Here is a 26,453-nt window from a genome sequence, read left to right on the forward strand (position 1 = left end):
CACTACCTCTCCTTTCTGCACCCTGCTAGTTACTTCCTTGAAGAGGGCAAGATTTTTCTTTACCACAACCATGCTGAATTTGACTTATTTTATCTTTAGTCTCCAATACCACGAAACCACAAATAACAGACTCCAATACTTTCTCAACCACTGAGGTTAGGCTAACTGGCCTGTAATTTCCTTTCTTTTACCTTCCTCCCTTCTTAAAGAGTGGAGTGACATTTACAATCTTCCAGTCCTCCAGGACCATGCCAGAATCAAGTGATTCTTGAAAGATCATGACCCGTGCATTCGTTATTCAGCAACCTTTCTCAGGACACTGGGATGTAGTCCATCTGGTCCAGGTGACATCCACCTTAAAATCTTTGAGTTTGCCTAGTATTTCTTCCTTTGTAATAGTAATGGCACTCACTTCTACTCCCTGATACTCACGGACCTCTACCACATTGCTAGTGTCTTCCACAGTGAACCAATTCCACCAATTTAGTTCATCTGTCATTTCTTTGTCCCCCATTTCTACCTCACCAGCATCACCAATATCAATTCTCACCTCCCTTTTACTCTTTATATAACTGAAAAGTCCTTTGGTATCCTGCTTTATATTATTGACTAGTCTGCCCTCATATTTCATCTTTTCCCTTATAGCTTTTTTAGTTGTTCTTTTGTTGGATTAAAGGCTTCCCAATCATCCAACTTCCCACTCACTTTTGCTACCTTGAGTGCTCTTTCCTCAGCTTTTATGAAGTTCTTAACTTCCTTTGTCAGCCATGGTTGCCTAACCTGCCATTTGAGAACATTTTCCTCTGCAGGAAATACCTATTCTACGGCTTGTGAACTATCTTGTGCCTTGTAAAATCAGAATCCGAATTATTTTATTGTGTACACCTGTACACCAGGTTGATAATACAAATATCTAATCAGCCAATCATTAACTTAAGAAATTCTGCAGCAAAGTGACTTCACAGTGAAGCAGCAAACCCTCTTAACTCTTCTCCTCAGCTGCCAGTCACCTGCCCCGGTGCCCCAGCTCCCTTTCTCCCACGGTCCACTCTCCTCTCCTCTCCTCTCCTATCAGAATCAGGTTTAACATCACCGGCATATGTGGTGAAACTTGTTAACTTAGCAGCAGCAGTTCAATGCAGTACATAGTATAGAAGAAGAGGAAAAAATAAAACAATAAACAAATAAATAAATAAATTATAGTATACATGTATTGAATAGATTAAAAATCGTACAAAAACAGAAATAATGTTTGGAGAGATTGCTTACACAGTCTCTGTGGGCGGAAGTTAGAAACAGGAAGGAGTCAATAACTCTACTGGCTGTTTTTTATAGACCACCTAATAGTAACAGGGACATCAAGGAGCAGATAGGGAGACAAATTCTGGAAAAGTGTAATAATAACAGGGCTGTCGTGGTGGGAGATTTTAATTTCCCAAATATCGATTGGCACATACCTAGAGTGAGGGGTTTAGATGGGGTGGAGTTTGTTAGGTGTGTTCAAGAAGGTTTCTTGACACAATATGTAGACAAGCCTACAAGAGGAGAGGCTGTACTTGATCTGGTATTGGGAAATGAACCCAGTCAGGTGTCAGGTCTCTCAGTGGGAGAGCATTTTGGAGATAGTGATCATAATTCTATCTCCTTTACCACAGCATTGGAGAGGGATAGGAACAAACAAGTTAGGAAAGCATTTAATTGGAGTAAGGAGAAATATGAGGCTATCAGGCAGGAACTTGGAAGCATAAATTGGGAACAGATGTTCTCAGGGAAATGTATTGCAGAATTGTGGTGAATGTTCAGGGGATATTACTTCCTACAAAATGTTCACTGGCTGCTGAGGTGTTGAAAATGACTTCTTTGTATGTTATATAAAATGGCTGTTCTGTAATAATAACGGCGATGTAAAGAGTTCTCTCTCTCCCTGCTTGTTTGGGTTATATTATTGATAAGGGTAAGAACGAACCAATGAGTGTCCATGTTATTCTTTTTGTGGGTGGTATTCTGTCTCATATGGCTGGGGGACAGTGTGGTTTGGCGGGCTTTTCGGGAGGAGAACCGAAGAGGAAGGACGTGCTGGACGCGCTCTGGTCGACCACCATGGTTAGTCCCAGGCAGCTTGTCGAGGAGGTCGGAGGAGATCGAATGGTGGAAAGCAGACTCCGTTAATTGAGCTCCAATGGTTGTGCACGAAGTGGTTGAACTCTGATAAGTTTGGCGCCTTTTACTTTCCTTTTATATTGTATCTGTATTAATTATATAGTTCCAGTAAGATCTATAAAGTGTAATCTGTAAATCATACATTGTGTGCTGTCTGATATTTGATGTGTAAGTTTGAACCAGGGTGCATTACACAGCAGCTATGCAAATGTGAGACACGGTTTGGCAGGCGGACAGGGTTTCCCCTAGATAAACATGAGCTGATAGCCCTGAGTGTTACATTTATTGGGGGGATCACTCAGAGTACTGTTCTCAGTTCTGGTCGCCTCACTTACAGGAAGGATGTGGAAAGTATAGAAAGGGTGCAGAGGAGATGTACAAGGATGTTGCCTGGATTGTGGAGCATGCCTTATGAGAATAGGTTGAGTGAACTTGGCCTTTTTTCCTTGGAACAACGGAGGATGAGAGGTGATCTGATACAGGGTATAAGATGATGAGAGGTATTGATCGTGTGGATAGTCAGAGGCTTTTTCCCCAGGGCTGAAATGGCTAGCACGAGAGGGCATAATTTTAAGGTGCTTGGAAGTAGATACAGAGGAGATGTCAGGAGTAAGTTTTTACGCAGAGAGTGGTGAGTGTGTGGAATGGGCTTCTGGCAATGATGGTGGAGGCGGATACAATAGGGTCTTTTAAGAGATTCCTGGACAGATACATGGAGCTCAAAAAAATGGGTAACCCTTGGTAATTTCTAAGATAAGGACATGTTCGGCACAGTTTTGCGGGCTGAAGGGCCTGTATTGTGCTGTAGGTTTTCTATGTTTCTATGTTTATTTAAAAAGTTAGTGTTCATGAGTTCAATATCCATTTAGGAATCAGATGGCAGAAGGGAAGAAGTTGTTTCTGAATCGCTGAGTGTGAGCCTTCAGGCTTCTGTACCTCCTACCTGATGGTAGCAGTGAGAAAAGGGCATGCCCTGGGTGCTGGAGGTCCTTAATAATGGACGCTGCCTTTCTGAGACACCGCTCCCTGAAGATGTCCTGGGTACTTTGTAGGCTAGTACCCAAGATGGAGCCAACTAAATTTATGACCCTCTGCAGCTTCTTTCGGTCCTGTGCAGTGGCCCCATACCAGACAGTGATACAGCCTGTCAGAATGCTCTCCATGGTACATCTATAAAAGTTTTTGAGTGATTTTGTTGACATACTAAATCTCTTCAAACTCCTAATGAAGTATAGTCACTGTCTTGCCTTCTTTATAACTGCATCAATATGTTGCAACTAGGTTAGATCCTCAGAGATCTTGACACCCTGGAAATTGAAACTACTCACTCTCTCCACTTCTGATCCCTCTATAAGGATTGGTATGTGTTCCTTCGTCTTATCCTTCCTGAAGTCCACAATCAGCTCTTTTGTCTTACTGACATTGAGTGCCAGGTTGTTGCTGCGTCACCATTCCACCAGTTGGCATATCTCACTCCTGTACACCCTCTTGCCTCCATCTGAGATTCTACCAACAATGGCTGTATCATCAGCAAATTTATAGATGGTATTTGAGCTATGCCTAACCACACAGTCATGGGTATAGAGAGAGTAGAGCAGTGGGCTAAGCACACACCCCTGAGGTGCACCAGTGTTGATCGTCAGCGAGGAGGATCCACACAGATTGTGGTCTTCCAGTTAGGAAGCTGAGGATCCAATTGCTGAGGGAAGTACAGAGGCCCAGGTTCTGTAACTTATCAATCAGGATTGTGGGAATGATGGTGTTAAATACTGAGCTATAGTTGATGAACAGCATCCTGACATAAGACCATAAGATAGAGGAGCAGAAGTAGGCCATTCAGCCCATTGAGTCTGCCCTGCCATTCAATCATGGACTGATCCAATTCTTCCAGTCATCCCCACTCCATTGCCTTCTCCCCATACCCTTTCATGCCCTGGCTAATCAAGAACCCATCTATCTCTGTCTTAAATGCACCCAGTGATTTGGCCTCCACAGCCACACGGGGCAACAAATTCTACAGATTTTCCACCCTCTAACTAAAGTAATTTCTCCACGTCTCTGTTCTAAATGGACGTCCTTCAATCTTGAAGTTGTGCCATCTTGTCCTAGAATCCCCTAACATGGGAAATAACTTTGCCATATCTAATCTGTTCAGGCCTTTTAACATAGGTGACATAGGTGTTTGCGTTGTCCAGGTGGTCTAAGGCCATCTGAAGAGCCATTGAGATTGCGTCTGCAGTTGACCTATTGTGGTGATAGGTTAATTGCAATGGGTTCAGGTCCTTGCTGAGGCAGTTCAGTCTAGTCATGACCAACCTCTCAAATTATTTCATCACTGTCGATGTGAGTGCCACCGGGCGATCGTCATTAAGGCAGCTCACATTATTCTTCTTAGCACCAGGATATTTGTTGCCTTTTTGAAGTAAGTGGGAACTTCCGCCCATAGCAGTGAGAGGTTTAAAATGTCTTTGAATGCTTCCACCAGTTGGTTGGCACAAGTCTTCAGAGCCTTACCAGGTACTCCATCGGGGCCTTCCGCCTTGTGTGGGTTCACTCTCTTTAAAGACAGGGTAACTTCGGCCTCCGAGAAAGTGATCACAGGGTCGCCACGTGCAGCAGGGATTTTCTCAGCTGTAGTTATATTCTCCCTTTCAAAGCGGGCATAGAAGGTGTTGAGTTCATCTGGTAGTGAAGCATCGCTGCCATTCATGCTATTGGGTTTCACTTTGTAGGCACACACTCATCTAAACAGGTTTTAATGAGGTCAGTAACAATTGCAGCATACTCATCCAGATTCAAAGATGAGTCCCTGAATACAGTCCAGTCCACCAAGTCAAAGAGTCCTGTAAGAGCTCCTGTGCTTCCCTCGTCCATACCTTCTTGGTCCTCACTGCTGGTGCTGCAGTCTTCAGTCTCTGCCTATACTCAGGGAGTAGACGTACAGCCAGGTGATCAGACTTCCTGAAGTGAGGGCGTGGAATAGCACGGTAGGCATTCTTGATGGTGGTGTGGCAATGGTCCAGTGTGTTGTTTCCTCTGGTTTTGCAAGTGATCTTTTGATGTTAATTGTTTAGCGACTTTTTCAGACTGGCCTGGTTAAAAGCCCCAAAACGATGGTGAAGGTGTTAGGGTGCGCGGTTTCATGCATGTTGATCCCATTGCTCAGATCATCTAAAGCCTGATTGACATTGGCCTGGGGTGGAATGTATACTGCTACCAAAATGATCATGGAAATCTCCCGTGGTAGGTAAAATGGACGGCACTTAACAAGGAGCTGTTGAGAGTATCTTTGAGTATTTTAGTTTGTCTGGAGATGAGAAAATCTGCAGATGCTGGAAATCAAAGCAACACACACAAAATGCTGGAGGAACTCAGCAGGCCAGGCAGCATCTATGGAAAAGAGTAAACAGTTGATGTTTCAGAACCCTCCATCAGGACCTGAGTTTGTGTGTGTTGTTTTTCCTTTGTCTAGCTGGTGATCTCTTTCTATATCACTGTTGCAACGAATGAGGCAGACCAAAGTGCAGGACACAGGCACGGAGATTTAGTTAGGATTCAGACATGAACAACAAACAGGAGGGAGAGCAGGAAGTCAGGATTCTCTTGACACAGAAAGAGAAAGAGAAATGGCAGATAAAACTCTTCTTAGCATGGAGAGATGGAGTTACGCAGGCAAACCTCGGTGCTGAAGTAAAACTTCAGAAGACTTAGCTTGATGTGGAGAGGTTGGGTTTCACAGGTAAACCTTGGAACTGGAGCAGAACTTAGAAACTGATCTTGACACAAAGAGACTGAGTTTCACAGGTAATTCTCAGTACTGGAGCAAAACTTAGAACACACAGTCCTAAGCGGCCGGGAAACGTTAATTACCACACAGGCAAAACCAGCGATCTGGCAACTAGTGGTTGTAAAACCGGGGTTCTTATGCTGCAGGTCTTGATGGAAACCAGGTGTGCCGTCATCAAAGAGAATTAGGAGCAAATGGGGAATTAACGGTCAGAACCGTGTCACAATCAAAGGGGATTAACGGTCGGGACCGTGACAATCAGATCAAAATAAAGATCTGACTGAAATTCATAAGGTTATGAGAGACATAGATAGAGTAGACAGCCACTGTCTTTTTCCCAGATTTGAAATATCTAATAACAGAGGGCAAGCATTTAAGGGGAGATGCACTGCCTGGGTGGTGGTAGAGGCAGAAACATTAGAGACTTCTAAGAGATGTTTTGATAGGCCGTAGATGTGATGAAAGTGGACATTGTACAGGCAAAAGGGATTCATTTATTGGCCATTTGAATACTAATTTAATTGGTACAACACAACATTGTGGACCAAAGGGCCTATTCCTGTGTTGTATTGTTCTGGACTGCCTGTTTCAGGAGTCTGGTGTTGAGTTTGCTGCAATGTGCTGGGGGTGGGGGTGGAGGCATAAGATCTGACTCAAAATAATAAGGGCGTGGCATATTAGCACAGAAAAGAGCACTGACTTGGTCAGTGGATTTTCCCATGTGTCAGATTGTTCAGGCTAACAGGGATTAAGATTGTAAAATGGACTATGAAATTTCTTTTATTATTGGCATCCTGATTTTCAAATGCACCTTTCCTCGGATATCTGAGGGCTGGCATACTGAAAACTGTTCCCAATTTCATCGTATTGCCTGCGATAGGGGACAAGATCCATAGCAGTTCCATGGCCTTCACATGGACCTTTACTGTCGGGCAGCAGTCCTGCAGTTCCTTAGGGTTGTCACAGCCGGGGCGTAGGGGGTAGTAGGGATAAGCTCGCACTACCTATTAAATACTTCCAATGGCATGCATCACAAATAGCCTCTGACAACCAAGTCCAGCTCCCAGCCTTTATGTATGGCTTAGCTACTAATCCTACATACTCTCAGGACCTGGTGAGTGAAGAAGATTCCCCTCATGTTCCCCTTAAATTTTTCACTTTTCACCCTTAACCCATGACCTCTGGTTATAATCCCACCCAACCTCAGTGGAAAAAGTCTGCTTGTATTTATCCTGTCTATACCCCATATAATTTTGCATACCTCTATCAAATCCCCTCTCAGTCTTCTACATTCTAAGGAATAAAGTCCTAACCTATTCAATCTTTCCTTACAACTCAGGTCCTCTAGACCCAGCAACATCCTTGTAAATTTTCTTTGTACTCTTTCAACCCTACTTAGATCTTTCCTGTAGGTAGGTGACCAAAAGAGAAGGGCAAAGGTGGGTTAGTGGCACCTTAAATCCAGTTGCTTCAGGCAGATGAAGCTCGTCAGCTGTGGTTGACAGCTTACTTAGGATAAGGAATCTGATCTCAAACCCCTACTGCCTTGCTCTACACCCGTTCATGGGAAAGGCTTCAGGAGTAAATGCTGAGGAAAAATCTGGAACTGGGGTCCCTCAGGGAGTCCTATGTTGAGTTGAATGCTGACTGCCAACCCTTGTGATGTTGCTGGTGCCAAATTGCAGCAGTCTCTGCCGTTCCTTTGGATTCATCAGATATGTGAAGAGGCGAAGCCTGTTGCAATGATACTGCCTTGGCTTGCATATAGCAGCTAAGATGCAACATCCACGGTCAACCCTGGCCAATGGATGGTATGTTAGGGACAGTATGGTAGAGGATCCCTGAACATGTACACAGAACATAACAACTCAGTGCTGGATGCTTTAGCAAATGTGCAAGGGTCATCTGGAGGGGTGGCAACAGAGTTCCCAACAGTTCCCCATTTCTCTGTTCATTGGCTACACTCTAGCAGGTTGGAGCCCAATATTCAGACTATACACTAGTAAAGAGTACAGTTTTCCTTTGCTCCCTGACCAACAATCTCACAGACAATTATTCTTTCCTTGTCCACTCTATCTAGGCCTTTCAATATTCAATACTTTGGAACAAGATTCCACCCCTTATTCTTTGAAACTCTGGCAAGTACAAGCCCAGAGCCATCAAATGCTCCTCAAATGTTAACCCTTTAATTCCTGGGATCATCTCTCATGAACCTCCTCCGGGCCTTCTCCAATGCCAACACATGAGTTCTTAAGGTTAGTGAGAGTCTCTTTTAGCTGGATACAAGGAACACAGCCTCAGTCATAATGCCCCTGCCTGAAGTGTACATGTTAACGAGAGCACTCTTATCATTATTCAGTACTCCCATTGTGATCTGATTCCATTGTGTATTAGCTTCTTTTACCGCATGCATGTGGCATAGAAAACTGGAAATTTATAACATGCAAAGGAGACAGTAAGGCACGTTGCATCAGATCTGTAAAAGGCAAAGGACCAGAAGCCAATCTAATACTTAAACAGTGACTTGTTCTTCCTGCAGATGCAATGCTCAGGATTACATCTGGCACAAAGGGATTCGGTGTGAATTTATCATCACAGAGTTCCAGGTGATGTGCATAGCAATTGGTTCTTCAGCAGCAGTCATCCTGCTCCTCTTCATGCTCACCGTTTTCTTTGCAAAGAAGGTTTACTCTTTAAAAACAGAAAACAAAAAGCTTCGGAATCGGAGGTGAGTAATGCCACACCATCCCTCCAGAGCAAACTCAAGGCAAGTACCATGAAAACAGTGGTACTAATTGCTGATATTTAAGCAAAGGCGGTATTATAGTTGATCGACTGATTATATTCTGTTCCTCTCCAATTCTCTTTCCATTTCTCACTTCATCTCCACCCCTCTACTTCTTACCCATCTTCTCCCATTCTGCACCTTTGTAAAGTGATTTCACCATTTTCTCTTAGAAAGTGTAGAGAAGGCTTGACGCAAAAGCAGGACAGTGGAGACAATTCAGCAGTGACTGATAACGTTAATAATAGACCGCAAAATAACAAGCCACAAGGGGCCTCAAGACAAGAGAAAAGAGCACAACAGGGAACAAGGTAAACTTTAGACCAGGAGAGAACTGAAGCCAGCTGATTCGGTGAGTGAACACGGATGAAAACTGGGTTTAAATAGGCACCAGGAGATGAGTCTGGAATGAGCGGCAGGTGAATTCTATTATCCGTGTGGCGACTGGGGGGTGCCGGCATGTGCAGGGTGCGAGGCAGGCCTGACAATGTCTTTCCCCTTTACTTTTCTCTTTCCTTTTACCCCTCCCAGACTGAGTTTAAGCATTGACATTGTAGTCTGGTTATGGTATGCAGTGAAATTCATAAGACCATAAGATATAGGGGCATAATTAGGCTATTTGGCCATCAAGTCTGCTCCGCTATTTTCTCATGGCTGATCCAATTTTCCTTTCATCCCCCAATCTTCTTCCTACTCCCCATATCCCTTCATTCCCTGACCAATCAAGAATCTATCAACCTTTACCTTAAATATACATAAAGACTTGGCCTTCACAGCTGCCTATGGCAAAGAATTTCACAGATTCACCACTCTCTGGCTGAAGAATTCCTCTTTTATTTCCATTCGATAAGGATATCCCTCTATTCTGAGGCTGTCCCCTCTGGTCTCAGACTCTCCATCGCAGGAAACAACTTCTCCACTCTGTCGAGGCCTTTCACCATTTGATAGGTTTCAGTGAGGTCACCCCTCATTCTTCTGAATTCCAGTGAATACAAGCCCAGAGCCCGAATTCCATTTGCCATTTCTTTGCCTTTTCTCCTACTCTGTCTAAGCCTTTCTGTAGCCTCTCTACTTTCTCAAAACTACCTGCTCCTCCACATATCTTCATTTCACCTGCAAACTTTGCAGCAAGGTCATTAATTCCATCATCCATATCATTGACATATGATGTAAAAGGAATTGGTTCCAACACAGACTCCTGTGGAACACCACTACTCACTGGCAGAAAATCCTCTCTTTATCTCACTCTTCGTCTCTGGCCAACCAGCCACTGCTTTATCCATGCTAGAATTTTTCTTATAATACCCCGGGTTCATAGCTTGTTAAACAGCCTCATGCATAACACCTTGTCAAAGGCCTAAAAATCCAAGTACACAACATCAACTGATTCTCCTTCGTCTATCCTGCTTGTTATTTCCTCAAAGAATTCCAACAGATTTGTCAGGCAAGATTTTCCCTTGAGGAAACCATGCTGACTACAGCCTATTTTATCATGTGCCTCCAAGTACCCCGAAACCTCATCTTTAAAAATTGACTCCAGCATCTTCTCAACCACTGAGGTCAGAATAACTGGCCTATAGTTTCCTTTCTTCTGCCTCTTCGTTCTTGAAGAGTGACATTTGCAATTTTCCAATTTTCCAGAACCAATCCAGAATCTAATGATTCTTGAAAGATCTTTACTAATGCCTCTACAATCTCTTCAGCCACCTTTTTCAAAACTCTTGGGTGTACACTATCTTGTCCAGATGACTTATCTACCTTCAGACCTTTCAGTTCACCAACCATTTCATTGTCCCCCATTAGTACCTCTCAAGCATCATTTTAAGACCACAAGACAAAGGAGCAGCAGTCGGCCATTCGGCCCAAAGAGTCTGCTCCACCATTTTATCATGAGCTGATCCATTCTCCCATTTAGTCCCACTCCCCTGCCTTCTCACCCTAACCTTTGATGCCCTGGCTACTCAGATACCTATCAATCTCTCCCTTAAATACACCCAATGACTTGGCCTCCACTGCTGCCCGTGGCAACAAATTCCATAGATTCACCACCCTCTGACTAAAAAAATTTCTTCGCATCTGTTCTGAATGGGTGCCCTTCAATCCTTAAGTCATGCCCTCTTGTACTAGACCCCCCCATCATGGGAAACAACTTTGCCACATCAACTCTGTCCATGCCTTTCAACGTTCAAAATGTTTCTATGAGGTCTCCCCTCACTCTTCTAAACTCCAAGGAATACAGTCCAAGAGCGGACAAACGTTCCTTGTATGTTAACCCTCTCATTCCCAGAATCATTCTAGTGCATCTTCTCTGTACCCTCTCCAATGTCAGCACATCCTTTCTTAAATAAGGAGACCGAAACTGCCCACAGTACTCCAAGTGAGGGCTCACCAGCACCTTATAGAGCCTCAACATCACATCCCTGCTCCTATACATTATTCCTCTAGAAATGAATGCCAACATTGCATTCGCCTTCTTCACCACTGACTCAACCTGGAGGTTAACCTTAAGGGTATCCTGTACGAGGACTCCCAAGTCCTGTTGCATCTCAGAACTTTGAATTCTCTCACTATTTAAGTAATAGTCTACTAGTTTATTTCTTCTGCCAAAGTGCTTAACCATACACTTTCCAACATTGTATTTCATTTGCCACTTCTTTGCCCATTCTTCTAATCTATCCAAGTCTCTCTGCAGACTCTCCGTTTCCTCAGCACTACCGGCCCCTCCACCTATCTTTGTATCATCAGCAAACAGCCGCAAAGCCATCTATTCCATAATCTAAATCGTTGATATACAATGTAAAAAGAAGCGGCCCCAACACGGACCCCTGTGGAACACCACTGGTAACCGGCAGCCAAACAGAATAGGATCCCTTCGTTCCCACTCTCTGTTTCCTGTCAATCAACCAACGCTCTATCCACGTATGTAACTTTCCCATAATTCCATGGGCACTTATCTTGTTAAGTAGCCTCATGTGGCACCTTGTCAAAGGCCTGAAAATCCAAATATACAACATCCACTGCATCTCCCTTGTCTAGCCTACTTGTAATTTCCTCAAAAAATTGTAATAGGTTTGTCAGGCAGGATTTTCCTTTAAGGAAACCATGCTGAGTTCTGCCTATCTTGTCATATGCCTCCAGGTACTCTGTAACCTCATCCTTGACAATCGACTCCAACAACTTCCCAACCACCGATGTCAAGCTAACAGATCTATAATTTCCTTTTTGCTTCCTTGCCCCCTTCTTAAATAGCGGAGTGACATTTGCAATCTTCCAGTCTTCCGGAACCATGCCAGGATCTATCGACTTTTGAAAGATCATCGCTAATGCCTCCGCAATCTCCACAGCTACTTCCTTCAGAACACCAGGGTGCATTCCATCTGGTCCAGGAGATTTATCTACCTTTAGACTATTCAGCTTCCTGAGTACTTTTTTCCTAGCAGTCTGATATCCATTCTCACCTCTCTATACTTTTGTTGTTCTCCTTAATCTTATTGGCTAGCAAACCTTCATATTCCATTTTTACCTTCTTAATGACTTTTTTTTATTTGCCTTCTGTTGGTTTTTAAAAACTTTCGAATCCTCTAACCTCCCATTAATTTTTGCTCTATTATATACCCTCCCTTTGTCTTTTATATTGGCTTTAACTTCTCTTGTTAGCCACAGTTGTGTCACCTTTCCTTTAGAATACTTCTTCCTCTTTGCGATGTATATACACTGCTTAATCAAATTCAGGTTTGATTAAGCAGTGCATGTGATGTAGTTACTTCTCAGTGACAGGGCCATGTGAGAAACAATTGCTGAGGGGTCCTGTTACTGAATGTAATACCTCAAAAAACCTCTGTAAATTTATATGTAACCCTCAGGTTCGGCTGGCGGCTTAATCTAGGGGAAGACAGCCTCCGGCCCAGCCAAACTTGAGAAATCTTGTTTGGGTGGATGCTGCGTGGTGTCCCCCGTTACAAATCAGTACTACAAAATAACAAACAGTGCACAATATGCAATTAAACAACTGAGCCTTATAATTCTGAATTTGACTATAGGATTAGCAAGGAAACAAAAAAGGGAAAAGGGTCCCTTCTCATGAAACAGTCTAATACGCATGTTGGAGCTCACGGTTCCATCCATTTGTTCCCCATCGACCCCTCCGCGCATCGCCGACCCTCGGACCCTCGCTCCAAGTCCACTCCACCCAGCTGTCTACCAACTCTCTCCACGCGTGTCCTCTCTCTTCATGTCTGCTGGCAAAAGACTGCGAATTGCTTCTCTCAGACCCACAAGAAAGAAACAACGTGCCTGTCATTGGACAGCACACATTCCAGAGTCCCCATTATCTCTAGTCATAACCCAAACACTGTTGCTACAGAGAAGCCATTGCATTAGCATTGAAACATTACAGAGAGTCCATTACATCAGCAGTGAAACCTTATAGCACATTATATATACTGTATGTTGTTTTTACAATTAACAATCCCATTAATCTATTAGCTCATGGGCAGCATCCAATCACACATAGGATGGGAGATAATGACAGAGGCAAAGTTTGTTTTATTGCAGTCAGTGAGTTCCACAATAGTCAATAGGAGAAGTGTGAGGTGGTACACTTTGGAAGGACAATCTCCAAGGCAGAGTACAAAGTAAATGGTAGGATACTTGGTAGTGTGGAGGAGCAGAGGGATCTGGGGGTACATGTCCACAGATCCCTGAAAGTTGCCTCACAGGTGGATAGGGTAGTTAAGAAAGCTTATGGGGTGTTAGCTTTCATAAGCCGAGGGATAGAGTTTAAGAGTCGCGATGTAATGATGCAGCTCTATAAAACTCTGGTTAGGCCACACTTAGAGTACTGTGTCCAGTTCTGGTCACCTCACTATAGGAAGGATGTGGAAGCATTGGAAAGGGTACAGAGTAGATTTGCCAGGATGTTGCCTAGTTTAGAGAGCATGCATTACGATCAGAGATTAAGGGAGCTAGGGCTTTACTCTTTGGAGAGAAGGAGGATGAGAGGAGACATGATAGAGTTGTACAAGATATTAAGAGGAATAGATAGAGTGGATAGCCAGCGCCTCTTCCCCAGGGCACCACTGCTCAATACAAGAGGACATGGCTTTAAGGTAAGGGGTGGGAAGTTCAAGGGGGATATTAGAGGAAGGTTTTTTACTCAGAGAGTGGCTGGTGCATGGAATGCACTGCCTGAGTCAGTGGTGGAGGCAGATACACTAGTGAAGTTTAAGAGACTACTAGACAGGTATATGGAGGAATTTAAGGTTGGGGCTTATATGGGAGGCAGGGTTTGATGGTCGGCACAACATTGTGGGCCGAAGGGCCTGTAATGTTCTGTACTATTCTATATTCTATTTTCTATAGTCAACACATTCCCTCAATGATGAGAGACTTGGAAAATATCACATCTGGGACCACAACTTTGCATTGCTTTGTATTGCATTGAACTGCTGCTGCTAAGTTAACAAATCTCACAACACATGCCGGGGATAATAAACCTGATTCTGACAACTTTCAAGTCAGCAGAATAAGTTTTAACCTTACTTATGGATAGTGTCTGATGAAAATTTACAAACTCTGATAATATTAAAATGCTTCCAGAGAACCTCTCTGTTAGCATTAACTTATTTCAATAGATATTCTGTTAATGATAACATGGCACCCAATTAATATTAACACATTCTCCTGTCAAAATAAAGAGAGACATTTTCACAACGTGATAATAAACCTGATTCAGACCCTATAGATTAATGCACTTCGTGATGACTCCCTGTAACATTAGCGCAGTTCCAGACACACCCTGCTGGCATTCACATACTTCCCGAGGCCTCCCACTTCCCACTTTGCACGCTCCCACTTCCAGCCCATATGTTAGTTACTGCAGCCCTGATCAATTTGTGGGGAGTATTACTGTACCTTTCTCATGGTGAACATCTACTGAAGAGAGAAAATGCAGGACTGCGTTCTTCATTTGACTGCTGAGTTACTATGATTGGTAATGGAAGTATCGTCAACTGTAGAAGATGTGACAAGGGATTTTTTTTAAGTAAATGGCAAATGAACAGAAGTCCTCATTCTGTAATTAAGCAGCTTAACTTGAAGTTGGGAGATTACAATAATTGCAAAGTACCCTTGGATACCCCTCCCTTTCTCTTTTTTCCTCTCATAATTCCGGAAGAAGACGGCACTAACGAACAACCAAGATCGACATCCTCCAGATAGTTCACAAAACTACTTCTTTCACTTCTTTTACGTCCTCTTTTTCTTTCAAATGTGGTTCTGAAACTGTTGGAGCCTGTGATTTACTGTTCAGCGCCTGTGAGCTACATTTTGGTGGTGTGTTTTCAGGCCAATTGAGCAATCAGGCCCTCTGCTGTCTCTGAGGCTGTTTGGTGAGGTTTTGAGTGAACTGTGCAGCCTCGAGGCCAAGAAGCCTGGAGACGAGTCAAAACCCACAATCAACTACATTTCTCGCCAATCTCACAATTAAAGCACTGAGGAAGATTGAAATTATTGAGGCAAACTGGTGTTCAGTGCTGTCTGCCAACCTCTCACTTGTTGCTGCTGGAGAAAGGTGCATCAGTGTGGTGGTCTCTCTCCCTCTCGCACGCTGCTCCCGAGGGAAGGTCCCTGGGTGGGAATGATCTCTCTCTCCCTCAGTGCTGTCGGAGGATGGTGCTGGAGCAATGCAGTTTGCGGATTGGACTCCGTAGTTCCGATTTGATGTATTTCTAGTTTCTGGTCTCTTTTTTTGTTGCTATTTTGGCCAATTTTGAATTGGGGTGGCCCGCAAATAATGAACACTGATCTAAACCGGATTGTTTTGATTTTTTGTTTTATATTCTGTGTTTTTGCTCGTTGTTTTTTATCATTGCCATTAGTGTGCTTTGTTCTTTTTTAAGCGTGTGTGGAGGTAGGGTTGATGTTTTTCTTTGGGGTTCCATGGTTTTTCTTCATTTCGTGGGTGTCTGTGGGGAAGACAAATCTCAGGGTTGTATACTGCGTACATACTTTATTAATAAATGTACTTTGAATCTTTAAAATTAGACCTTCCTCTTTCCAGTAATTTTTCCGTCCTTCTTCCCTCTTCTTTGTTTCGGAGAAACATTGACTTGTTTCTATATACATTACATGGTTATATATGTTATATGCATGGATATAGTTAAATGACAATAAACTTGACTTCTATTCCCCACTGTAGCCTCTTACCTCTTCTCCTCACCTGCCTATCACCTCTCCCTGATGCCCCTCCTTCTCTTTCTCTTGTGGTCCACCCTCCTCTCCTATTAGATGCTTTCTTCTCCAGCCCTTTAACCTTTCCACATACCACCACCCAGTTTCTCACTTCATCCACAACTCCCATCTGGCTTCACCTATCACCTTCTTGTGTGTCCTCTTTCTCCTCCCCCATCTTTTCATACTGGCTTCTTCCTCCTTCCTTTCCAGTCTTGAAGAAGGGTCTCAGCAGAAACACTGACTGCTTGTTCATTTCCATAGATACTGCTTGAACTGCTGAGTTCCTCCAGCATTAGGGTGTGTGTTGGATCACGAGAATCTCTTGTGCTTAAAGTTAAACCTTAGCCAAGAGTCAATCTGCCAGTGATTTAAATGTAGCACGACTTCTTGTGACTGACCCCTGCCTGAGAAGTTTCAGTTCTAAGGTCAAATCTCATTGTCACAAAGAAAATTAACTACATCTTCCCTGGTAAACTCTCCAACAAATTCAGGTTCCAATTTATTATCATCTGACTGTACATAATCACAACTAAATGAAACAACACTGCTCCGGAACACAGTACACCCACAAAACATATATCACACAGTGCATAAAACAAGATATTATCATAACTGTTAAATTTAATCAAAAATGCATGTGGTGTACAGCACAGGTAAACAGTAAACAGCTGACAGGCCTAGTGACAAGACTGGGTGGTGGCAGTGTATTCATTAGTCAGAGGGTCATATAGAAGTACGGCACAGATACAGGCCTTCGGCCCTTCCACATGCCGAAACCATTTAAACTGCCTACGGCCTCCATATCCTGACTATCCATGTACCTATCCATTCTCACAATCCTCTGAGTGAAGAGCTTTCCCCTCATGTTCCACTTAATTCGTGATCTCCGCTTGTAGTCCCACCCAACCTCACTGGGAAAAGCCTGCTTGCATTTACCCGATTGATACCCCTCATAATTCTGAATCAAATCTCCTCTCAATCTTCTGGTTTCTAAAGAATACAGTCCTAACCTATTCAACCTTTTCTTTTAACTCAGGTCCTCCAGGCGCAGCAACATTCTTGTAAATTTTCTCTGCACTCTTTCAACCTTGTATACGTTTTTCCTGTAAGCAGGTGCACACAATACTGTATTTCAAATCGGGTCTCACCAGCATCTTATACAACTTCAACATAACATCCTGTCTCCTGTACTCAGTACATTGATTTATGAAGGCCAATGTGACAAAAGTTTACTTTACCACACTATCTACATGTGACGCCACTTTCAGTGAATTACAAATCTGTATTCCCAGATCCCTTTGTTCCACCACACTCTTTAGTGCCCGACTATTCACTGTTCCATCTGCTATTTTTCAGCCTATTCTTCCAGCTAATGCAGATCTCTCTGCAGGCCACGATAGCCTTCCTCGCTGTCCACTACACCCTTTATCTTGGTGTCATCCACAAATTTGCTGAAACCAGTTAACCATAGGCCATAAGACCATAAGACATGGGAGCAGAATGAGGCCATTTGGCCCATCGAGTCTGCTCTGCCATTCAATCATGGCTGATCCTTTTCTCCCCTCCTCAGCCCCATATCCCAGCCTTCTCCCGTAACCTTTGATGCCATGTCCAAAGAAGAACCTATCAATCTCCACTTTAAATACACCCAATGGCCTGGCCTCCATAGCTGTCTGTGGTTACAAATTCACCACCCTCATGCGAAAGAAATGTCTCCACATCTCTGTTTTAAATGGGTGCCCCTCTATCCTGAGACTGTGCCCTCTTGTCCTAGACTCCCCCACCATGGGAAACATCCTTTCCACATCTACTCTGACCAGGCCTTTCAACATTCAAAATGCTTCAGTGAGGTTTCCCCCTTCTAAACTCCAGTGAGTACAGACCCAGAGCTATCAAATGTTCCTCATATGATAACCCTTTCATTCCTAGAATCATCCTTGTGAAACTCCTCTGAACCCTCTACAATATAAGCACATCTTTTCTAAGATAAGGAGCCCAACACTGTTCACAAAACACAAGATGAGGCGTCACCAGTACCTTATAAAGTCTCAACATCACGTCCCCACTCTATACGTACTCTGGACCACTTGAAATGAATGCTAACATTGCATTTGCCTTTCTCACCACGGACTCAACCTGCAGGTTAACCTTTAGGTTGTTTTGCACAAGAACTTCCAAATGCTTTGCATCTCAGAGTTTTGGATTTTCTCCCTGTTGAGAGAATAGTCTGCACATTAATTTCTTCTACCAAAGTGCATGATTTTGTATATTTCAACCATGTATTACATTTGCCACTTTCTGCCCGTTTCCCTAATCTGTCTAAATACTTCTTCAACTTTCCTGTTTCCTCAACACTACCTTCTCCTCCACCAATCTTCATATCATCTGAAGACTTGGCAACAAAGCCACCTATTCCATCATCTAAATCATTGATAGGCAGCAATAAAAAGAAGTGGTCCCAGCACTGGCCCATGCGGAACACCACTAGTCACTGGCAGCCAACCAGAAAAGGGTCCTATTATTCCCCCTTGCTGCCTCCTACCAATCAGCCAATACCGTAATCATGCAAGTAATTATGGGAGGTAGTCACACCTAGGCTGCCGGAAGCAGGTTGTTGGGTGACAGTCAGAGGGGGGAAAGCGAAGGTGAGCAGACAGGTAGTGCAGAGCACCCCTGTAGCCACTCCCCTGAATAATAAGTTTACTGTCCTGGATACTGTTGGCAGGGACGACTGACCAGATGTGAGCCATGGTGGCAGGGCCTCCGGAACTGTGTCTGACGCCGTGGTGCAGAAGGGTGGGACGGAGAAGAGGAGAGAACCATAGAACCATAGAAACTACAGCACAGAAACAGGCCTTTTGGCCCTTCTTAGCTGTGCCGAACCATTTTCTGCCTAGTCCCACTGACCTGCACACGGACCATATCCCTCCATACACCTCCCATCCATGTATCTGTCCAATTTATTCTTAAATGTTAAAAAAGAACCTGCATTTACCACCTCGTCTGGCAGCTCATTCCATACTCCCACCACTCTCTGTGTGAAGAAGCTCCCCCTAATGTTCCCTTTAAACTTTTCCCCCCTCACCCTTAACCCATGTCCTCTGGTTTTTTTCTCCCCTTGCCTCAGTGGAAAAAGCCTGCTTGCATTCACTCTATCTATACCCGTCATAATTTTATATACCTCTATCAAATCTCCCCTCATTCTTCTACGCTCCAGGGAATAAAGTCCTAACCTATTCAACCTTTCTCTGTAACTGAGTTTCTCAAGTCCCGGCAACAACCTTGTAAACCTTCTCTGTACCCTTTCAACCTTATTTATATCCTTCCTGTAATTTGGTGACCAAAACTGAACACAATACTCCAGATTCGGCCTCACCAATGTCTTATACAACCTCATCATAACATTCCAGCTCTTATACTCAATACTTCGATTAATAAAGGTCAATGTACCAAAAGCTCTCTTTACAACCCTATCTACCTGTGACGCCACTTTTAGGGAATTTTGTATCTGTATTCCCAGATCCCTCTGTTCCACTACACTCCTCAGTGCCTTACCATTAACCCTGTATGTTCTACCTTGGTTTGTCCTTTCAACGTGGAATACCTCACACTTGTCTGTATTAAACTCCATCTGCCATTTTTCAGCCCATTTTTCCAGCTGGTCCAAGTCCCTCTGCAGGCTCTGAAAATCTTCCTTGCTGTCTACTACACCTCCAATCTTTGTATCATCAGCAAATTTGCTGATCCAATTTACCACATTATCATCCAGATCATTGATATAGATGACAAATAACAATGGACCCAGCACTGATCCCTGTGGCACACCACTAGTCACAGGCCTCCACTCGGAGAAGCAATTCTCTACTACCGCTCTTTGGCTTCTTCCATTGAGCCAATGTCTGATCCAATTTACCACCTCTCCATGTATACCTAGCGACTGAATTTTCCTAACTAACCTCCCATGCAGGACCTTGTCAAAGGCCTTACTGAAGTCCATGTAGACAATATCCACTGCCTTCCCTTCATCCACTTTCCTGGTAACCTCCTCGAAAAACTCCAATAGATTGGTCAAACATGACCTGCCACACACAAAGCCATGTTGACTCTCCCTAATAAGTCCCTGTCTATCCAAATGCTTGTAGATTCTGTCTCTTAGTACTCCCTTCAATAACTTAGCTACTACTGACGTTAAACTTACCGGCCTATAATTTCCCGGATTACTTTTCAATCCTTTTTTAAACAACGGAACAACATGAACCATTCTCCAATCCTCCGGCACCTCACCTGTAGACAGCGACATTTTAAATATTTCTGCCAGGGCCCCTGCCTGTCGTCATTGGAGACTCTATAGTCAGGGGAGCTGACAGGAGATTTTGTGGACGTGAGAAGGACACCCGTATGGTTTGTTGCCTCCCGGGTGCCAGGGTCCGGGATGTCTCTGACCGGGTGCACGACATCCTGGTACGAGAGGGAAAGCAACCAGAAGTCGTGATACATGTTGGGACCAACGACATAGGCAGGAAGACGGATGAGGTCCTGAAGTGTGAGTTTCGGGAACTAGGCAGAAGGCTGAAGAACAGGACCTCAGGGGTGGTGTTCTTAGGATTGCTGCCAGTGCTACGTGACAGTGATTGTAAGAATTGGAGGAGATGGCAGTTGAATGCGTGGCTGAGGAGTTGGTGGAGGGAGCAGGGTTTTAGATTTTTGGATCATTGGGATCTCTTCTGGGGAAGGTAGGACCTGTACAGATTGGATGGGTTGCACCTGAACTCGAGGGGCAGCAATATCTTTGCAGGTAGGTTTGCTAGCATGGTTCGGGAGGGTTTAAACTAATTTGCAAGGGGGTTGGGACACGGAGTGACAAAGCAGTGAAAAAGTGCATGGAGAAAAGCCAGATCTAACATATAGAGAGGCTTTGAGGAAAGAGAAGCAGAATAAACGGTGTAAAGGTATTAAGGTAGAAGGGCAAAAGTGTGTGTACCTCAATGTAAGAAGCATCAGGAACAAAGGTGATGAACTGAGAGCTTGGATACATACATGGAATTATGATGTAGTGGCCATTACAGAGACTTGGCTGGCACCAGGGCAGGAATGGATTCTCAATATTCCTGGATTTCAGTGCTTTAAGAGGGATAGAGAGGGTGGAAAAAGGGGAGGAGGGGTGGCATTACTGGTCAGGGATACTATTACAGCTACAGAAAGGGTGGGTAATGTAGCAGGATCCTCTTTTGAGTCAGTATGGGTGGAAGTCAGGAACAGGTAGGGAGCAGTTACTCTACTGGGGGTATTCTATAGGCCCCCTGCTAGCAGCAGAGATACAGAGGAGCAGATTGGGAGGCAGATTTTGGAAAGGTGCAAAAATAACAGGGTTGTTATCATGGGTGACTTTAACTTCCCTAATATTGATTGCCACCTGATTAGTACCAAGGGTTTAGATGGGGCAGAGTTTGTTAAGTGTGGCTAGGACAGATTCCTGTCACAGTATGTTGACAGGCCGACTAGGGGGAATGCCATACTAGATCTAGTATTAGGTAACGGACCAGGTCAGGTCACAGATCTCTTAGTGAGTGAGCATCTGGGGGACAGTGACCACTGCTCCCTGGCCTTTAGCATTATCATGGAAAAGGATAGAATCAAAGAGGACAGGAAAATTTTTAATTGGGGAAGGGCAAACTATGAAGCTATAAGGCTAGAACTTGTGGGTGTGAATTGGGATGATGTTTTTGCAGGAAAATGTACTATGCACATATGGTCGATATTTATAGATCTCTTGCAGGATGTTAGGGACTAGTTTGTCCCAGTGAGGAAGATAAAGAATGGTAGGTTGAAGAAACCAAGGGTGACAAGTGAGGTGGAAAATCTAGTCAGGAGGAAGAAGGCAGCATACATCAAGTTTAGGAAGCAAGGATCAGATGGGTCTATTGAGGAATATAGGGAAGCAAGAAAGGAGCTTAAGAAGGGGCTGAGAAGAGCAAGAAGGGGGCATGAGAAGGCCTTGGCGAGTAGGGTAAAGGAAAACCCCAAGACATTCTTCAATTATGTGAAGAACAAAAGGATGACAGGAGTGAAGGTAGGACTGATTAGAGATAAAGGTGGGAAGATGTGCCTGGAGGCTGTGGAAGTGAGCAAGGTCCTCAATGAATACTTCTCTTCGGTATTCACCAATAAGACGGAACTTAATGGCAGTGAGGACAATATGAGTGAGGTTGATGTTCTGGAGCATGTTGATATTAAGGGAGAGGAGGTGTTGGAGTTGTTAAAATACATTAGGACGGATAAGTCCCTGGGGCCTGATGAATTCCCCAGGCTGCTCCACAAGGTGAGAGAAGAGATTGCTGTGCCTCTGGCTAGGATCTTTATGTCCTCGTTGTCCACGGGAATAGTACTGGAGGATTGGAGGGAGGTGAATGTTGTCCCCTTGTTCAAAAAAGGTAATAGGGATAGTCCGGGTAATTGTAGACCAGTGAGCCTTACATCTGTGGTGGGAAAGCTGTTGGAAAAGATTCTTAGATTTCATGGTCTGATCAGGGACAGTCAACATGGCATTATGAAGGGCAGATCTTGTCTAACAAGCCTGATAGAGTTCTTTGAGGAGGTGACCAGGCATATAGATGAGGGTAGTGTAGTGGATGTGATCTACATGGAGTTTAGTAAAGCATTTGACAAGGTTCCACACGGTAGGCTTATTCAGAAAGTCAGAAGGCATGGGATCCAGGGAAGTTTGGCCAGGTGGATTCAGAATTGGCTTGCCTGCAGAAGACAGAGGGCTGTGGTGGAGGGAGTACATTCAGATTTGAGGGTTGATACTAGTGGTGTCCCACAAGGATCCGTTCTGGGACCTCTACTTTCAGTGACCTCTACCTGGATGTGGGAGTAGAAGAGAGGGTTGGCAAGTTTGCAGACGACACAAAGGTTGGTGGTGTTGTAGATAGTGTAGAGGATTGTCAAAGATTGCAGAGAGACATTGATAAGATGCAGAAGTGGGCTGAGAATTGGCAGATGGAATTCAACCTGGAGAAGTGCGAGGTGGTACACTTTGGAAGAACAAACTCCAAGGCAGAGTACAAAGTAAATGGCAGGATACTTGGTAGTGTGGAGGAGCAGAGAGATCTGGGGGTACATGTCTACAGATCCCTGAAAGTTGCCTCACAGGTGGATAGGGTAGTTAAGAAAGCTTATGGGGTGTTAGCTTTCATAAGTCGAGGGATAGAGTTTAAGAGTTGCGATGTAATGATGCAGCTCTATAAAACTCCGGTTAGGCCACACTTGGAGTACTGTGTCCAGTTCTGGTCACCTCACTATAGGAAGGATGTGGAAGCATTGGAAAGGGTACAGAGGAGATTTACCAGGATGCTGCCTGGTTTAGAGAGTATGCATTATGATCAGTGATTAAGGGAGCTAGGGCTTTACTCTTTGGAGAGAAGGAGGATGAGAGGAGACATGATAGAAGTGTACAAGATAATAAGAGGAATAGATAGAGTGGATAGCCAGCGCCTCTTCCCCAGGGCACCACTGCTCAATACAAGAGGACATGGCTTTAAGGTAAGGGGTGGGAAGTTCAAGGGGGATATTAGAGGAAGGTTTTTTACTCAGAGAGTGGTTCGTGCGTGGAATGCACTGCCTGAGTCAGTGGTGGAGGCAGATACACTAGTGAAGTTTAAGAGACTACTAGACAGGTATAAGGAGGAATCTAAGGTGGGGGGTTATATGGGAGGCAGGGTTTGAGGGTCGGCACAACATTGTGGGCCGAAGGGCCTGTTATGTGCTCTACTATTCTATGTTCTATGTAACTGCACTCACTTCTCTTCCTTCACAACCTTCAACACCTGGCACACTGCTAGTGTCTTCCATGGTGAACACTGATGCAAAATACTCATTTAGTTCATTTGCCATTTCCTTTTCTCCTATCATTATTTCTCCAGCCTCATTTCTAGGGGTCCTATATCCACTCTCATCTCTCTTTAATTTTTATATATACTCAAAATAACTTTGTCTATCCACCTTGATATTGTTTGCTAGTTTGCTTTCATACCTCATCTTTCCCTCCTAAGGACTTTTAGTTGCTTTCTGCAGGTTTTTAAAGGCTTCTCAATAGTCTCTCTTCCTGCAAATGTTTGCTTTGCTGTTTGCAGTTTCTTTCGCTTTGATTTCCCTTGACAGCCATGGTTGACTATGTTGCCATTTGAGTATTTCTTTATTTTCGGAATACATCTATCCTGCATTTTCCTAATTTTTCCCAGACACTCAAGCTATTACTGCTCTGCTATCATCCCTGCCAGCATCTCCTTCCAATTTACTTTGGCCAGCTCCTCTCTCATACCACTGTAGTTTCCTTTCCTACACTGAAATCAGGGGTAGGCAATCGTATCTGACAAAGGAACTTGAGGACTGCATAAAAGCCAAGGAAACTTCCCTGATATTGATTGGCACCTGATTAGTTCCAATGGTTTAGATGGGGTAGAGTTTGTTAAGTGTGTCCAGGATGGATGTCCAGGACAAGAATCGACTCCAAAGAACCGTCAGGGCGGTGGAAAAGATTATTGGCGTGAAGCTGCCCTCGATCCAGGACTTATATGCACCTAGAGTCAGGAAGCGAGCAAGCAGCATCATTGTAGGCCCATCACACCCTGGACATCACCTGTTCCAACTCCTTCCTTCTGGTAGGCGCTTTAGATCACTGTATGCCAGGACAAATAGGTACAAGAACAGTTTCTTTCCGTATGCCATCAATCTTATGAACACCTGAATTTTAGTCTATTATAAACCAAGTCCACCTGTACATACACAGGTATACCTCACTGTATGTAGTTCACGATTATTTGCACTATTGTTTTGTTTGCTTTTTGATTCTGTACAGTGAGAGCTCAGGGAAACTGGCATCAAATTCCCTGTATGTGTCCACATGCTTGGCGATAATAAAGGATTCTGATTCTAGCTCTGATTCTGATTCCTGTCACAGTATGTTGACAGGCCGACTAGGGGGAATGCCATACTAGATCTAGTACTAGGTAACGAACAGGGTTAGGTCACAGATCTCTCAGTTGGTGAGCATCTGGGGACAATGACCACCGCTCCCTGGCCTTTAGCATTATCATGGAGGACAGGAAAATTTTTAATTGGGGAAGGGCAAATTATGAGGCTATAAGGCTAGAACTTGTGGGTGTGAATTGGGATGATGTTTTTGCAGGGAAATGTACTATGGACATATGGTTGATGTTTAGAGATCTCTTGCACGATGTTAGGGATAAATTTGTCCCGGTGAGGAAGATAAAGAATGGTAGGGTGAAGGAACCGTGGGTGACAGGATTAGAGATTGTTGCAAAAAAAAACTGTTATTTTAGGTAATTTTAACTTTCCACATATTGATTGGGACTCGCATACTGTAATATTGATGTGACTTGGACACCGCTGTAGATTTAACAACCTCATTTATTCACCAGACTTCTATTTTTAAACATTTTCCACGTCCTGACATCATATGCACTCTGACGCTACGAATACTCACACAATGCATTACATGCCCCTTCTCAAGATTCTTTTTACAAAACTGTGAATTACCAAAACAATGCCTCTAGGTATGCCCTTCTCACAGTGCAACAACCATGACATAAACTAAAAAAAACTTACCTTCTTGTACTGTATTCTGCATTGTATTTTACAATACTAACAGCAGTGTATTTTCTTTTACTAACATAGACTAATAAACCTTTTATTTCACACCTTGGAACTTATGACGTGTGTGACTATGCCTCAAACTGTGTGAGACTGTATGTAGGTCTAGTCTCTGTATCTAGCTGGAAGTTTGACTTGTCTCCCAGACCGTGTGTGATACAACTGTGACTGTGCTTGTCCCTCATCAGTGTTAGTCTCTCGAGGGACCTCTGTGTCTTTGCGGTCTGCATCACTCTTGGTGTCGTTTGTTTCCATGCCTGTACATGTGGAAATGTCCTGTGCATCTGTACGTGGAAACTCCCTCTCACCTGTCTTCAGCAGATGCTTCCCGTTCCTCCTGTAGACTCTTCCATCCGGCGTGCGAACTATGAAGGATCTTGGTTGCTGATGTCTGTTCACAACCACAGCTGGTTACCAAGTGTCCCCTCTCTGTATTCTGACATTTTCACCTGTATGTAGATCTGGTAACTGTCTTGTATGTCTGTCATAGTAACTCTTTTGCTTTATTTGCTTGTACTTTTGCTTGTCATGTACTTGAGCATTACCTTCAGGAGTCAGTAGAGTTGTGGATGTTGGCAGTTTGGACTTCAGACGACGTCCCATCAACAGCTGCGCAGGAGAGAACCCCACACCCTCAATCGGTGTGTTGCAGTATTCAAGCAGAGCAATGTACGGGTCACCGTTGCTGCTATGTGCCTTCTTGAGCATGTTCTTGACAGTTTATACAGTTCACTCTGCTTGTCCATTAGACTGAGCGTGCCCTGGACTGGAAGTAACATGTTGAAATTCCCAGCTTTCTGAGAACCCTCTGAACTC

Source organism: Mobula birostris, chromosome 1, assembly GCF_030028105.1.
Source record: "Mobula birostris isolate sMobBir1 chromosome 1, sMobBir1.hap1, whole genome shotgun sequence".
Taxonomy (NCBI): domain Eukaryota; kingdom Metazoa; phylum Chordata; class Chondrichthyes; order Myliobatiformes; family Myliobatidae; genus Mobula; species Mobula birostris.